At 35.5% G+C, this 16,029-nt stretch overlaps 1 long non-coding RNA gene across 1 annotated transcript; it reads right to left on the reverse strand.

Moving 5' to 3' along the window:
• Nucleotides 1–14,142: 14,142 nt before the first annotated feature.
• LOC128229246 (uncharacterized) lies at nucleotides 14,143–15,486 on the reverse strand. The gene is made up of 2 exons (XR_008260059.1): nucleotides 15,311–15,486; nucleotides 14,143–14,886 (listed from the first exon to the last, which is right to left on the reverse strand). It is a non-coding gene; the product is annotated as an uncharacterized LOC128229246 (long non-coding RNA).
• Nucleotides 15,487–16,029: the final 543 nt, after the last annotated feature.

The raw sequence follows: 16,029 nt of genomic DNA on the forward strand, positions 1-16,029 counted from the left end.
AGCCTCCAATAGTTCAGAACCCGCCCTAAACAGAATAAAAAGATACGTCAAAGCTTCCCTATATATTAACGACGTGATGTTCTCCCATCGGCGTCGAGACACGATCTAACCATTTGTATGTCCTTCGCTGATTTTATACCCTAACATCACGTAACCAAAATGGAATGATCCATTTTAACAAACTCAATGGGTGAAACCATTATATATAACAGAATCCAAAAAGCCGTTGAAAATGCATTGGTGGAAATTCAAACAGAACCTGAACAACACGTGGCAACACATATAGATTTCAACGTTGACGATTACGTTGCTGCGGTGTATGAGACCGGATGGTATGTCAGAAAGGTACTAGACACCGATAAGGCAGATGACGAGATTGAGATTTCCTTCATGGTCAGGAAAAAAGAACTTTATCAGTGGCCGAGGCGAACCGACAAGATTTGGATTGGAAAGGGTGATGTATTGAGTGTTATCAAAGCTCCTATACAGTAGGGACAGGTAAAATAAAACGAATGTTTAAACTGACCGACTCTGATAATGACAAATGCACACAGTCATGCGCAGATAGAATATAGGTCACATGCGTGGTACATTGTGTTCATGACCAGCAAACTAGCAAAGCATGATTAAGTAATGTTCGATACAACGGATTATTTTCAAGTTATTTGTACTGTATATATACATAAATCAAGTACAAATATGGAGATATAGTTAATTACCACCAAACATAAGACAACGACATTTGTTTAGATGTATATTTACGCAGAGAACTTTACCAGTTCACTTAATCTGTGAGATGTCTTATGTTCGATACATCCAAAATATTGAGATTTTCTTGCTTTTTTTGTATTGATAACTTTTGTTGTTGGTATTGTTATTATTGTTTATTTTTTTTGTTTTGATGTTACTTTTAAAGTTTGAATTAGACTAGGACACATGCAATGTATGTTTATTTTAACAATGACATGGTTGTTTCATTAACCAAAAGCTATCATGAGTAAAATTCTTACCTATATAGTTGCAAAACCTTATCATGATAACAACAGCAATATGTGTTTGAACGGATAATTTTAATTTCTTAATACAAATACAAATACAAATAAAAATACAAATACATTTGTATAGCGCAAAAAGTATTGGTCAATATTCGATTGCGCTTCACACAGTTCATGCGCTATTTTACACAAGGCTATATACAGTCAATTACACATAAAAGCTGGTAGGCTCTTTAATTATAAAACAGTCCAAACAAATAAGTTTTCAGTTCCTTTCTAAAAGTAGGTTCACTTTTAATGTGTTTTATGTCTCTGGGAAGAGCATTCCACCATTTTGGCCCAACCACAGCAATTGAACTGTCAGCAATTCTGGTTCTGGTTCTTGGGACAATAAATCGAATGTCATCAGAAGATCTTAGTCTGTATTTTCCCTGAACACGGTTAAACAAAGACCTCAAATAAGATGGAGCTGTTCCCTGCACAATACGGAACACAATGACAAGAATTTTAAACATAATTCTTGCCCTCACAGGTAGCCAGTGAAGGGATTTGAGGACTTCGGTAGTTGGATGACCGTATGGTGTGTTGGTCACAACTCTTGCTGCTTGGTTCTGAACTATCTGAAGTCTGTTAATCTGATAGGCAGGAATTTCCGTAAATAATCCATTGCAAAAGTCAATATGAGAATGAATAAGCCCGTTCACCATTATATCTGTTGATTTTTGTGAAAGGTGTTTACGAATTTCTTTCAGATTTCTAAGCTGAGCATGCGCAATCTGACATTTCTTTCTGATATGCATGTCAAAATTAAGAGTACTTTCCATATGTACACCCAAATCTCTGACATTATTAACACATTTTACTGATGATCTACCAACACCCACACTTGAAATGTTAAGTTTTGCTAGCTGATGTTTAGTGACATACGTGATAATTTCTGTTTTTGATTTATTCATTTTCAACTTAAAATTTGCCATCCACACAATTATATCATTAAGACAATCATTTAGCTGTTCAAGCACATTCGCCTCATTTTGTGCTTTTCCAGCTTGAATTCTGAAAGCAATTTTATGATCATCAGCATACCCATAAAGTCCAGCTGGGTATTTTTGTACAACTTTGTTCAGAGCAGCAATATACATGGTAAAAATAACTGGGCCTGCACAGGACCCCTGTGGTACACCGAACTGCAGCTGTTCTGTGTTGGAAGATGCGTTCTTAACAATAACTTTCATTGTCCTTTCAGTTAAATAGGAATTTATCCAGTTCAAAGAAATACCTTTTATACCAAAGTCTTCCTGAAGAATTCGAAGTACAATTTGAATATCCACTGTATCAAAAGCTGCACTGAGGTCAATCATGGCAACGATAGTAACTTTAGTGTTAGTTTAATCATATTTTATTGCATATAAACAAGTTAACATAGCACATTTAAATGCAAATATTTCAGCACATATGTATAAATATACAAAAGGGTTGGGCCACAAGTTATTACAACGTTAGAAATCGGCCCTCCCCGTTTTGTCAGACTTATATCAACAAAAAGAAATGGCATAACAGTTTAAAATTGTCACTGTGATACAAACTGCTATGTTTAGAAAATTCTGGTGTATACAAATTATATTTAAATGAGCTTAGTTCAACTATGATGCGATGTTGATATTTGAATGCAAGAGAAAAGGGGAAAAAAAAAGTTTGTCGCCATTACCCCCTTTTTAATTTACTGGAATTACAGCTATAACGAAAATCGTTTAGTATTCTTTATGTATTTTTGAACTTGTATAAAAATAAACTCATTCTGTTCATCGGTTAGATTGTCGAGGCCAAACAATAGTTTGTCGACATTAAGTGGATGGAAGGCACGGGTTTCCCTAAACATTATTAAACGTTCTATTAAATATTTTTTGCACTGGAACAGGAAGTGTTCGGCGTCTTCAATATCAGCTCCACATTCACATGAAGGAGTTTGCTTTAAGTGATTATAATGGAGGTCAGCGTTAAGATTGCTACATTTGTTTCGCATACGTGCATGGTGAACAGAAGCAAATCGTTCACCTTTGGTGTAATATGTTGGTATTGTTGGTGCTTTATATAATACTTTAATTTTCGTTTTGAAATCTGATAAGGAATCCGAGTCTCTCGTTGCCTGATCAAGATCATTCCAAATACTTATAGCTGAGGGAATAACTGATGTGGCATATATTTCTGTTCTTCGAACTAATGACTGATAATTGTTGGAATTCCTTAACCAATATGAATTGTTGCTAGTATTTTGAACTGTCTTCGGGAAAAGTTGACTTAAATACGAAGGTAGCATATTGTTTTTCTCCTTATAAACTAAAATAAGCTTTTGGAGTTTCCTTCTGTCCGTTAATGAAACCCACCCGATTTCTTTAAGCAAGTTATTGATGGAGACGGATCGCGTTAAGCCCGTCACAATTCTTGCGGCTTCGTATTGAATTTTCTCGATTTCTTCTTTTTCATATTGAGTGCAATTATCCCATAAAAGCGACGCATATTCTAGATGTGGTCTAAGAAAAGAAGTATAAATATGATTTAATGAATTCCTTTTTATTTTAAACTTAAGCATTTTCATAGAGCCTAGTATCTTGGAGGCATTCGCTACCATGTTAGTGATGTGATGATGCCATGAACCGTCCTGGCTAAGAGTAACTCCTAAATGTTTGTGGAATTCAACAAATGTGAGAACTGTAGAATCAAAGGTAAGTTTTGGTAAGTTTCTCTGACAAAATGAAAAGAACATTACTTCGGTTTTTAATGGATTAAAGTTAACAAGCCATTGTTTGGACCATTGAAGAATAATATCAAGATCATGATTTAATGCCTCTTGAATTAACTGGGTATCTTTACTTGATACTGCTAAAGAGCTATCGTCAGCAAAGAGTCTGGTAACGCTATTGAGTGACTCCGCTATATCGTTTACATATACCAAAAATAATAAAGGGCCTAACACCGAACCCTGAGGGACCCCGCCGGCGTCAGAAAAAGAAGTGTTGATAAAGACCTTTTGCTTACGGTTTGTTATGTATTGTTCTAACCAAACGAGAATTTTCCCGCCGATTCCATTTTCTTTGAGTTTAAACAACAGTCCTCTGTGCCAGACTCTATCAAAAGCCTTAGAAATGTCGCAAAATACAATACATGTAGATTCTTTTTTTTTCAAATGATGTACATATTTGATTGTATATATCGATTAGTTGATAAACTGTCGAGTGACCTGGTAAAAAACCAGACTGTTTGGAGTAAATAAGACTGTTAAAATGCAAGAAATTATAAACGTGTTTAAAAATTATTCGTTCCATGACTTTTCCGACACAACTTATAAGTGATATAGGTCTATAATTGACAGGCTCTTCTTTATTGCCCTTTTTGAATAACGGCATTACATGTGCAAGTTTCCAAATTTCTGGATAAACCCCAGTATTTATCGAATGATTGAAGAGCATACAGAGGGGAAAGCACAGCGTTTTTGACGTTTCTTTTAACATTCTTTGACTTATTTGATCTGGACCAGTTGATTTGTTTACGTCAAGGTTTTCTAAAATGTCAATGACTTCCTGTTCGTTAATGGTAAGTTCATTTAAACAATAATTTGTTTTTAAAATAGAACGAGGTAATGTACTACTTGAGTCATTTACATTAGATATAGATGAAAAGTAGTCATTTAGTGCGTTTGCTTTTTCTTCGTCTGTTTGCGCGTAGGTTCCATCACTGCCTAACAACGGTGGTATTTCTACTTTATTGTTACAGTTATCCTTAATCAATAATTTAACGGTTTTCCAATACTGTTTCGAACTAATTGACCATGTTTCGTTTAAGAAATTTTCTATATTGTTGTAAAATGTTTCTTTAGCATGCTTTTTCATATTATTGACTTTGTTACACAATTGTTTATAGACTTTCCAATCAGAAACTTTGTTAGAAATCAACGCTTTTTTCTTATGTCTATCTCTGTCACGTGAGGATTTTCTTATTTGAGAGTTGTACCACGGCTTATCGTTTGGTCTTATTGTTATAAAATCGGTAGGTATACAAAGCTTAGCCAAATCGAGAAATGTCGAGGTAAACAATTCACTTGCTTCTTGTACACTTATTTCATTAATAAATGACCAATCTGTATTTCTTATAAGATTGTTGAGTTTAATAAAATCTGCTTTTTTGTATCTCCATATGCGTCTTTTGTATGGCAAGGGCCCAATATAGTCAATTTTAGTTATTATGTAGGTACCGTAATGATCACTTACGTCTGAAGGTGTTTCGTAAATTCCGGAATCGCATACTGTAATATTGTTTGTGGTAGCTATAGGGTCAAGAAGGGTGCGAGTGTTGGTAGTTATTCTCGTTGGTTCATTAAAAAAAATATTTTTCTATATACGATTTCTTTACCAAATACATCTTATATACATAATTAGTCTAATCTGAAATAGATGTGTAAAGTAAACTATTTATTCTGATATCAAGAATTATTATACCTTTCGCTGTTTAAATTTATAAATTACTTGAAAATATGTGTTTTAGATAAAATTTAGGGTATCATTGTTAGAAAAGATTAATAAAGCGTACATAACTAGACGAAAACAAGACAAGTTTATGTTGTAATTGCCATGTATCATAAAACAGTGTTGTTGTTTTTAAATCACAATATTTTATTCAATGTTTTAACTGTTAGTGTCATGTAAAATAAATATGTTTAGGTTGTTTTCATTTTATTGTTTTTATACGTTTTATACGTGACGTCATTTGAAAAAAATGTCTCCGGTTACAGTCGGGTCGTTCTATTTACAGAATGGGTAAGAAAAGATTACTTAAAGGTTTTCTTAAATGAAATGAAGTTTTTTTAACAATTATTGAATGAAATAATGAGCTATTGGTGTAAATATTACTAATGAATTGCGGGATTTACGTCATTATCGGAGATATGAACACCATTGGGCTGGTCAAAATATGCGTGGAGTCCTTTGGTGTTTCGGTGTTCCTACGTTGTTTCTATAATGTTATTTTTTGAACTACCAATAGCATAACTTGGAAAAAAAAGTTTGTTTCTTGTTTTTCATAAATAGGAACACCCGGAATCCAGACATTGTCTCTACACATCACTCTATTAATGCATGTAACCAGCTGTTCCTGAACTCGTTGAATGATATCGTGTATTATATAAAGCCTCGTGACAGATCATACATATAAAATTAGGCTCAGATATCTTCAAATATGTATTGTTAAAAACGTTATTGAATTGCAATGTGTCGTATAATATTATAAAAAAACAACCCAGAAAACACTGAGTATTGTGATCGATTTGCGTATTCATCTTTGTTGGAGTGAAATCTCCTTGACTTTAGCCATTACAGAAACACCATTCAACGCATGCAAAATGAAAATTAGCACATTTACACCAAGGCCCATCACTCATGAATATTTGCCCATAAGGCATGAAGAAAGACCCATAATGCATGAAAAAAGGCCCAAAATGCATGAATAAAGGTCCATGGGACATGAATAAAGGCCCATAAGGCATGAAGATAGGCCCATTATGCATAAAGAAAGGCCCATAATGCATGAAGAAAGACCCATAATGCATGACGAAAGGCCAATAATGCATGAATAAAGGTCCATAGGACATGAATAAAGGCCCATAAGGCATGAAGAAAGGCCCATTATGCATGAAGAAAGGCCCATGAGGCATGAAGAAAGGCCCATGAGGCATGAAGAAAGACACATGAGGCATGAATAAAGGCATTGTAAACAAAAAATAAGGTGATATTCCAGTCAGCCCAACGGCAATGACCCGGTACCGCCCCAATGTCGTACACATCATACTGCCGGTGAAGGGCCGGTACCGGATTGATCATCGGCCAAATGCAGGTGTCCAACAATGGTCGTTAATGTGCGATCATTGTGATTGCATAGTGGTTAAAACAAATATTAAAATTGCTTCCATATATGAGTACTTTCATAAAGTACAAGTCATACTGCATTGGTGCGAGGATTTTTACACCCAATGGCTTTATGGATTAAACTGTTACTAACGGTTTAAGGAAAATGCATAAAACATTAATTTAAATTAAATGCATAAATTATTAACTTAAATAAAAAAAATCTTCGATCTAAATTTCGTCAACAATCTTATATCACTGGTTTCCATGGATTTTTGGAAAATTGGCTCGTTCCAAGCCAAAAAATAAAAAAAAAGTTGTCAAAACCCTCAGTTTGTGAGAGTGCAGCTTTAAAGGGACATGATGTAATAACAAATACACATTGTTCGCCAATGGTTCAACACTAGCCTCCCTTGTTTGATATCGGCACGACATCGGCCCGCAGTCGGATAGATACATCAACTTTTCTTTTACATGCTTTACAAGAATGCAATCGATATAATTGAGTTTCCTTTGCTGGACGATCTCTGTTTCTGTATCTGTATGAATACGACGCAGGACCATTTCTGGCATAAGGCGTCGGTGGTGAGTCCTGGTCGTTCAGTCACGACTTGTGAGAGCTACCTTGAAGCACTCCACTGTATTTGCATGCGCGACACTCTCCTCAAAATAGTTTCAGTCCTGCACTGCCTTAATAAAAAATGAATGCTTGTACTGTTCTGTTTTAGCTGGTTTCATTTAATAACAGTATGAATGGTTGGTTGCAAACTTTTTTGTTTGAACATTGAAATTAAAGTTTCTTGGTTTTATGCTTCTTTTGTTTTGAATAGGTTTTAAGTAGCTGGATTTTTCGATTGCCGCCACCATACCCCTGATGATTTTGAATTTGAATACAAATCTTGCCTGATGTCTCCTTGTCTGAAGCGGATCGAGATCGAGCCCTATAGCATGTCTGTGACACATCTTCTCTCGAAGTGTAATCTTTCATGAAAGATCTTGCAACATGACGCTGAATCTTTTCAATAGAAGTAATGTCCTTGACGTAGTAAGGGTTCCATATAACAGATCATATTCGATTGTAGAACGTGCGAGTGAAATATATGCTGGTTTCCTACAGTCTTGCGCACAGTTTCGTAAATTCCTCTTCAGAAAGCCCAAAGCAGAGTTAGGTTTTTTTTTACAAATGATACTGATGTGAGTGTCCCATGTTAGCTCTTCAGACAATGCCAAACCAAGGTATGGATTTGTATTAACTTGTTGTAGTATGGTGTTGTCCAGATCATAGAAAAAAATGATTCCTGTCTCACACTTAGGATGTAGCACTTCATTGCATTAAATTTCATTCCCAATGGTTTAGCCCAATTTTCAAGTTGTTTCAGATCTTGTTGCAATACGAGGTGGTCTTCGGTGTTGCGGATGGTTCAATATAGTACGCAACCGTCTACAAAATGTAGATTTCACTGTATCTGGTAGATCATTTATATGGCATAAAAACATCAGAGGACCTATTACTGTTCTTTGAGGCACGCCGGAGTCTACTTTTACACTGACCGACTTTTCAACCTCAACAATAACATTCATGATTCTGTTTTTCAAAAAAGACGAGAGCCGAACTAGTAGGTTTCCTCTGATACCATAGTTTTCTAATTTCGGTAGTATTTTGTCGTGTGGGACAGTATCGAAAGCTTTCAAAAAGTCAAGTTTAGCTATATTTACTTGGCACTTTTTATCATATGATTGTAGTAGATCATCCATAGCTACTAATAGTTGAGTATCTGTTGAAAAACCAGAACTAAATCCATGATTTCTATCAGTCAGGATGGAATGTTTCTAAAAATGCTTCAGGAAATGTCCACAGATGAGATGTTCTAAAGTAACAGAGCACTGTAGTTAGGCTCACAGGTCTATAATTCTCTGCGAGGTGTCCGTCGCCTTTTATGAAAACAGGACTTATATTTGCATTTCTCCAACCTGCTGGAAGGGTTCCAGTATCCACTGAGCATTGGAAACGTTTTGTTATTGGTGATGCTAGTGCTGGCACAAGTTTTCAACACTATGTTAGGTATTTAGTCTGGGCCCATGTTATAGCAGTATTTAAGTCCAAGAGTAACTTCAGGACACCTTTTTCAGTAATTTTCAACTCAGGAAAAGATTGAATACAATTTTTTGTGGTATTTTAATTTGTTTTTGTTCACAGTTTCTGATATTTTACAAAACACGGACTGGTAATACTGTAATGACTGTTCTACCAGTAAATCAGCTTTACATTTGGAGTCTGCTATGAGATTTCCGGTCTTTTTTTAGTGGAGATACACCAATATTTTCTTTCTTTTTTGATTTCACATATTCCCAAAAAGGTTTAGAGTTCTTATTTTTAATCCCTATTTGAATAGTATTGTTCACATAGTCTCATTCTGAAATGAGCGTTTACATTCTTTCTGAATGTTTCTGAATTTTGACCAATTTTCAAACCTGGCTTTCTTTCTAATATATTCCTTTCGATTACGGTTGAGCCATGGCAAACAATGTTCCTTTTTGACAGTTTTTGATGCCACATTTTCTTCAATGTATTTCAATAATGTCAGCTTTGAATACATTCGAAAGTGTCTCAACATTCTCATGTTTGTATAGCGAGGAAATTTTATCACTTTGAGTTTACAAGATAGTTTCAGATTGTCCAAGTTGGCTTCCTGGAATAAGTAGATCTTTCGCGGTTTTGTTTTCGAGTAAATGGGTTTGCTGTCTAGATCTGTGAATAAAATGTCATGGTCCAGATACCAGGTTAACTCACTGAGCTTTTCACTAGGGATGGATTAGAAGCAAATACTAAGTCTAAAATGTTCCCTTGTCGAATAGGTTGGTCGTGTACTTGCGTTAGACTATTTTCGACTGACAAGTCAATAAGTTTCTGTTGCATGGGTCTATCTTGAACATTAATATCATTGGGGACTGATAAGGTATTCCAGTTAATATCCGTGCAGTTGAAGTCACCACAAAGAACATACTGTTTTTGTTGTAAGTTAATAGTCAATGACAATGCAGAACTCAGTTGCTCAAGGTCATAGGTATTCCTTTTAGGCATGTAGAATGAAGAAATATAAAAGTCTTTCTTTCCCTTTAGAGTACTTTCTACAGTTTCAATTTCACAGTTTGTAATACCATCGACACATTCTACAGATGCAATATTTGATTGGACAGCTATAAACACTCCGCCACCCCTTGAAGATCTATCATTTCTGTAAACCGTATAGTTTCCTGGAAATATTTCAGTGTTTTCAGTGGCATCTAGTGATTTATTTTTGCTTGGTTTCACCCCACGTAGCAAAGACTCGGTACCACAGATGTTGTCAGGTTTTATGTAGTCTATGTAGTCAATAGACGCTCTAAATTTAGCATTGTTCTCTTCGACAATTAATAGACATAATCCTTAGGTTCTGTTTTGCTGGTAGACTTTCAAATACTGAGCTACGTTTGTTTGCGTGTATGGATGTTGTACGACCCGATAATGAATTTAGACTTGCTGTTATCTGTATAGTTAAAGTATTCGGGGCTACTAGTATGTAATGGGCTGAACACTGAATCAAATGTGCTATCGATATTTGATAGTGGTTCAAAGAAGTTTGACGTTTGAGTTTCATAGCTTCTGAATGTAAAGCGGTCACAGTTCATATTTTCACATTTACACCACGATACGCTGGAACGTTCCAGGTCAGCCATGTCCACAGAGAAATACATGACATGTGATGCCAAACGCTACACTCGTCGCAAGCGACTCCATATCTGGACCAAGTTACTGGTAACTGACATAACCTACAAGGCCCAACATTTTTCTGGACAGGACCTGGGTTAATTTCAATATCTCCTGAAAGTAGCAAGGTTAGCACTAATAAAGATCTGTTTTTCCGAAATGATGAGACAATGGATGATGTTCGATGGGTCACATGGTAGATGGTACTTATTTCTCAAAGTTTATACAGTCAAGAAGGTGATATTTATTGATGACATATGATGAGGACTGTTTATCTTAATGATATATAGCCATACATTCGATGCAAAGATATTAAAGTTACACTCGGGTGGCAAAATTCTTTCTTTTCAAGATGGCGGCCATGATGAGCAGGGTGGATGGGGTCTTGTGCGCGGCTCTGGTCGACTAAACACCACATTTTAGGGTAAAATATAAACATGGCAGTGCAGGTAAATCAGTTATGTAGAGGTAAGAACCAAATAAATCCAAGGAATTGTCTCAAAACACTGAAAAACCTTTTAAAATCCAGTTTTGCACAAGCCCCGATGGAAACCACGTCTACTCGTTCGCGCATGCGCACTCATTATGTTAAAATACAACGAATTTCCATGTTTGAATACCTAATTAATAATAATAATAATAATAATAATAATAATAATAATAATAATGATAAAGAGGATTTTACGAGTGTCATAGAAAAACAGTTTTTCTTTGATCACGAGTGAAATTAGAAACGATCTTACACTGAAATAGACAAATTTTCTGTTTCTTTTATGCTTATTTTCCGAATTTTATAGCATTTTAATATATTTTCTTATTTACTCCCTTTTTTGAAAAGGGTGTTATTTACGCCGCTACCCCTGGGACGCCCCTCACGCATAATTATACTATTTGTAGCTGGTGACGTCGCTGTCAATTTTCTATTTCCGGTTTGTTGAGAAAAAAGTTCTCTGATATTCTTTTTTATAATTTATCATTCGCTCGTTTTTTAGTTCAAAGATTTTTTGAACAGTTATCAATAAACTTAAGTGTAACTATGTTCCAAAAAACAACGAAAACACTTTTATTTTGAGCGGGATATGAATACTTAACCAACTTACTACACCGTCATTTATTGAATGAAAATTTGAAAGGTCGAATGTGTAAGGAAAACAATTGCGGATAATAATTGGATATAAAACATTTTTCTTAGTTTTAGAGTGTGTTTCATGATACATGGATATTTAGTCATATTACTGGCTAGCGTGGGTGGGGTAGAAAAATATCAGTTAATCTGTAAATTGTTGTGTGGATTTTCCAGGAAGTCCGTATTACGTATTACAACGCCAAACAGTTCAAAATACAGTTGAACGATGATTTAACATTCTATTTATGTTCGAACAGTTGTTTTCGTCTGTAATTTGTTTGGTATGAAAACAAATGTTCGAACATTCAGCTACAAGATCATGGAAACGTTTGAAAAACGGGATAACCTTTTTTCTAATGAACGGTATGTTGTTAATTTCCAAATATATCTTTATTTCTACTTGTGTAAATGTCTTTAAATTTAAAAATAAAAATGCTTACATTTTCTGGTTCAAAGTGAATATTTGGTAATGGTCCGTACTAGGTCCTTGGTCTTAGCTCAGGTAACAGTCAGCTATATTGCGGTCACCGTCTGCATTGGACCCCGGTTCTCATCTGATAACAGACTGACATATTTCAATAAGTCGTCTGTATGGCACCGGATCTCACCTTATAACGGTGGAAACCTTCCACGGCAATCGTTATAAACCAAATAAATGCAGTTTGGCACTAACCATATTTGTTGCGGAAGAAACATGAAACAGACTTTTGTTATATTTCACCTGAAGTTAACTTTTTAATACAAATAATAGAAATTACAGGGACTGCAGTATAAGATATATTACACAGGTAGACAGGATAGCTCAGTTGGTACAGTTACAGCTGATAACCCGGGGTCACTGGTTCGAATCCGACATGATCCGTGTATTGTTATACATTTTAAATGTCATTTAATACGAAACTCAAATTGCTTTATAATAAACTCCTACAATACATAGACAAATGCAGAGACACTGGAAAGTAAATCTTACTTCTATTGATGAAAATATACCTGTACAATTGACATGTTGTTTTCTAGAAAATGTGATTTCCAATGTCTCATCCTTGCTACACGAACCTGTTCATTAGCAACTCGGCATGTTTGCCGTGTTTGCTCAAAACAAAAAGACCTTGTCCATGTTAGCCATTGGTCATGGTATTGTTTTATGTCTCCCAACTGCGATATCTTGTAAACTGGTGTATGTAGGAAAGAAGCAAATGTTCACAGTTTGTTATTCAGCTGATGATTGACTGAACTCTAACATTGTACTTCAACTTACATTTGAACAGTGTTTAAAGCCTTCACTCCCATTTTTCGTCCACTTAGTTATATAAAAACCAAGTAAAGTACGAGGAGGATATTTTGAAATGACGCTTGATTGACGTCCTGTGTCAATGAAGTTAAAGTATTATATACTCTTATTTAGCGGATTCACCAATCTGCAATGGAAACACATGACAGACGCTTGTATGTTAATTATATGCTTTTGGGTGGGTTAATAAATATAATTGATTTAATTTACTATTTTTATTACGATATCCAAAATAAGGGTTGCCTCTTAGATGTGTAATTCGTCTGTTACATAATCAACTGATCATCCCTGTGCATATGCCAATGTCTGAACTCGCAGACTGGTCCAGGCAAGGGATACAAATACTTCCAGTACTTCAATAGGTGAATCTGTTTTTACCATGAGAGAGAAAAGCACAACTGAGAATAAAACACTCATGGGGATTTTAATGTCCACCACCAATAGAGGTTGGAGACATGCTAGCCGTCCGTCTGGATGTATGTGTGGATGGATGAAGGCACAAAGTTTGTCCCACAAGATCTCTAAAACTGCTGCAGGGATGTGATGGAACTTATGGAGTTATGGCCCATTTGATTCTTGTCTGAAAATAATTTCCACAAGATGATCGCATGGATGTCATTCTTCCTTATACTGACTGAACATAACCAGTAGACAGGGATGATAACAGAGCCAAGTTGCCAATCCTGAAAATGTCTGCGTGGGGTTCAGGGGGCCGCTCAAGGTGGGGGGACATGGGGGGCGAAGCCCCCCGAAGCTTTCAGTATTTCAGGGATTCTAATACCCTTTTTTGCCTTAGAATAGTGTTCAAGGAGTACATCTTTCGGTTTGGTAGATAAAATTATGTTCAACAGGAGACATCCACAATCAGAACAATTATCAGGAATCTTAGCAGTGAAGTTTAACAAAGTTGTCTAAACAAAGTTAAATTTACTCTTTTTTTACCTGAAGTCACAGGCATTAGACATGTACCTGACATTTTGGTTCAGTTGTCCACTTCCCATAAAACTCAACTGGCTATGATCAAATGCCTGTGTATGAACAGTCTACACTGTGGGATGTTTGATTTATAATAATGAACAACATATCAATTATCATGCTTGCAAATGTTTATTGTAAAAGTGTTATTTATTCAATTTTTATGTATCATAAGAGTATTTATTCCATTTTCTGCACATTTGATGAGAATATAATGTTATTAATTATGATATATATTATTACAAGTAATATCCAAACGGGACTTAAATGCTTTGGCAGCTAAGCCGTTGTAGACATGGTGGACTTTTGACGTATTCTGGACCCCAAGCCAGATTTTTCCCCTCATAGTGTTACATGAGTCCAGTAGCACAAACTAGATTGTCCCACAGCAGTTCAAGTCTCTCAAACAGGCTTTCAAATTCTATGTAAATTGATTCAGAATCATCCCTTGTGATTTTTAAGGAGGCCAAATGTCTCAAAACTATTTCTTATTCTATGCCAGAAAAATAGCTGCAACAGTTTTCTCAGTGTTTGTGTTTGTTGACTTGTCTTAGTTGAAACAAAACCGAGATCCATTAACTCCTCCACATGTTCATCATTGAAATGGCTAGCCACTCCGTAAGTCATCTTGTATGATGCTGTACACCTTTGAATTTTAATTCGCTGAGAGCTTTTGTATCTTTGGCAATTGTCTTAAGTAAGACACACTACTGTAGTGCCAGGGAGCATGTTCAGCCATAAATCCAAGTATCATGGCCTCTGGATTGAATTGTCAGTCACATAAACGGGTACAACTGGATGCACTGGCTGAGGTGTCTGTTCATCCCTGACTTTTGTAACCATACAGGTAAACATACCTGGAAATACAAATTACAACAAAAGAATTTAAATCTCACTCAAACTGGGTCCTCGAGAAGTTTTGTTGAACTGTCTCAAATAGATATTAAAATGACTGCCTCTACGTAATATATATTACTACTACAAAATATTTATTCATTTTTTTTTTAAATTTGAACCAAACCAATTTTCATTTGAACCTCCCATTACGGTCAACAATGCTTCAAACATTATGAGAATAATAAAAAAAAAACGGTTTACAGCGTAAACTTCAATAGGCCAAATTAAATTTGTAAAATAAAAATCGATTATTATGACACAATCCGAATCGGGATGTCCGAAATAATGCTACATGCGCAAAATTCATTCTCAGTTTGATCAATTTCTATTAACTCAAAAAGAAACGTTTCGGGAATTTTTCTTAAAAATAAATGGCAAATATACCCTTAAAATCGACGAATCGATGTTTTTAGAAGTTGGTGGTGTTTTTTTTTCAATTTTCCAATACCCGTTTATTCGTCTTCGTCGTCTGTCATATCCGGATACGACCATCCGGATACTGTCTTCTAGTCCCATCGGTAATTTCCGTAATCACCGGATGCTATCTTAACCAATCATATAGCTCGATAATGCCAAGACGTAATTAGGTTCGTTAATTTCCGGCTTTACACTTCCGGAAAACTCACCTTTCGTACCCATATTGTTCGAACTGAGCTCGAATCGCTCCCTGTACCCCTCCCCCCTAGAAAAAACTCAACGGATTTACATTAATCTCAAAATCGATCCGTGAGGCCTTAAATCCGGATTAATCCGGAATTTTATCATCACTGTAGATGCTTTACAAAAAAGGTTTTCCAATTGTATTAAGAATGCCGCCTTTTTTTATACTTTTGTAGAGTGAACTTCTCTACAGCGGTTGCTTGATACTTAACAGAATTAACCATCATGAGCAGATATGGTGCTTTATGTATTTGCATTCACCACATAACTCAAATCATATTTAAAAGATTTTTTAACATTCACATTAATTTTAAAATCAATTAATTTTGATTTGTCTCCCTTTTCATTTTTTGGTCAGCTGCACTAAAACTCAGCCAGAAATCACTGATAATTTACTTCAGGGATTGTTACCAAATAAAGTTGTACCTAGCATTGGCACGGTC

This window comes from Mya arenaria, chromosome 3, assembly GCF_026914265.1.
Source record: "Mya arenaria isolate MELC-2E11 chromosome 3, ASM2691426v1".
In the NCBI taxonomy this organism is placed as follows: Eukaryota; Metazoa; Mollusca; class Bivalvia; order Myida; family Myidae; genus Mya; species Mya arenaria.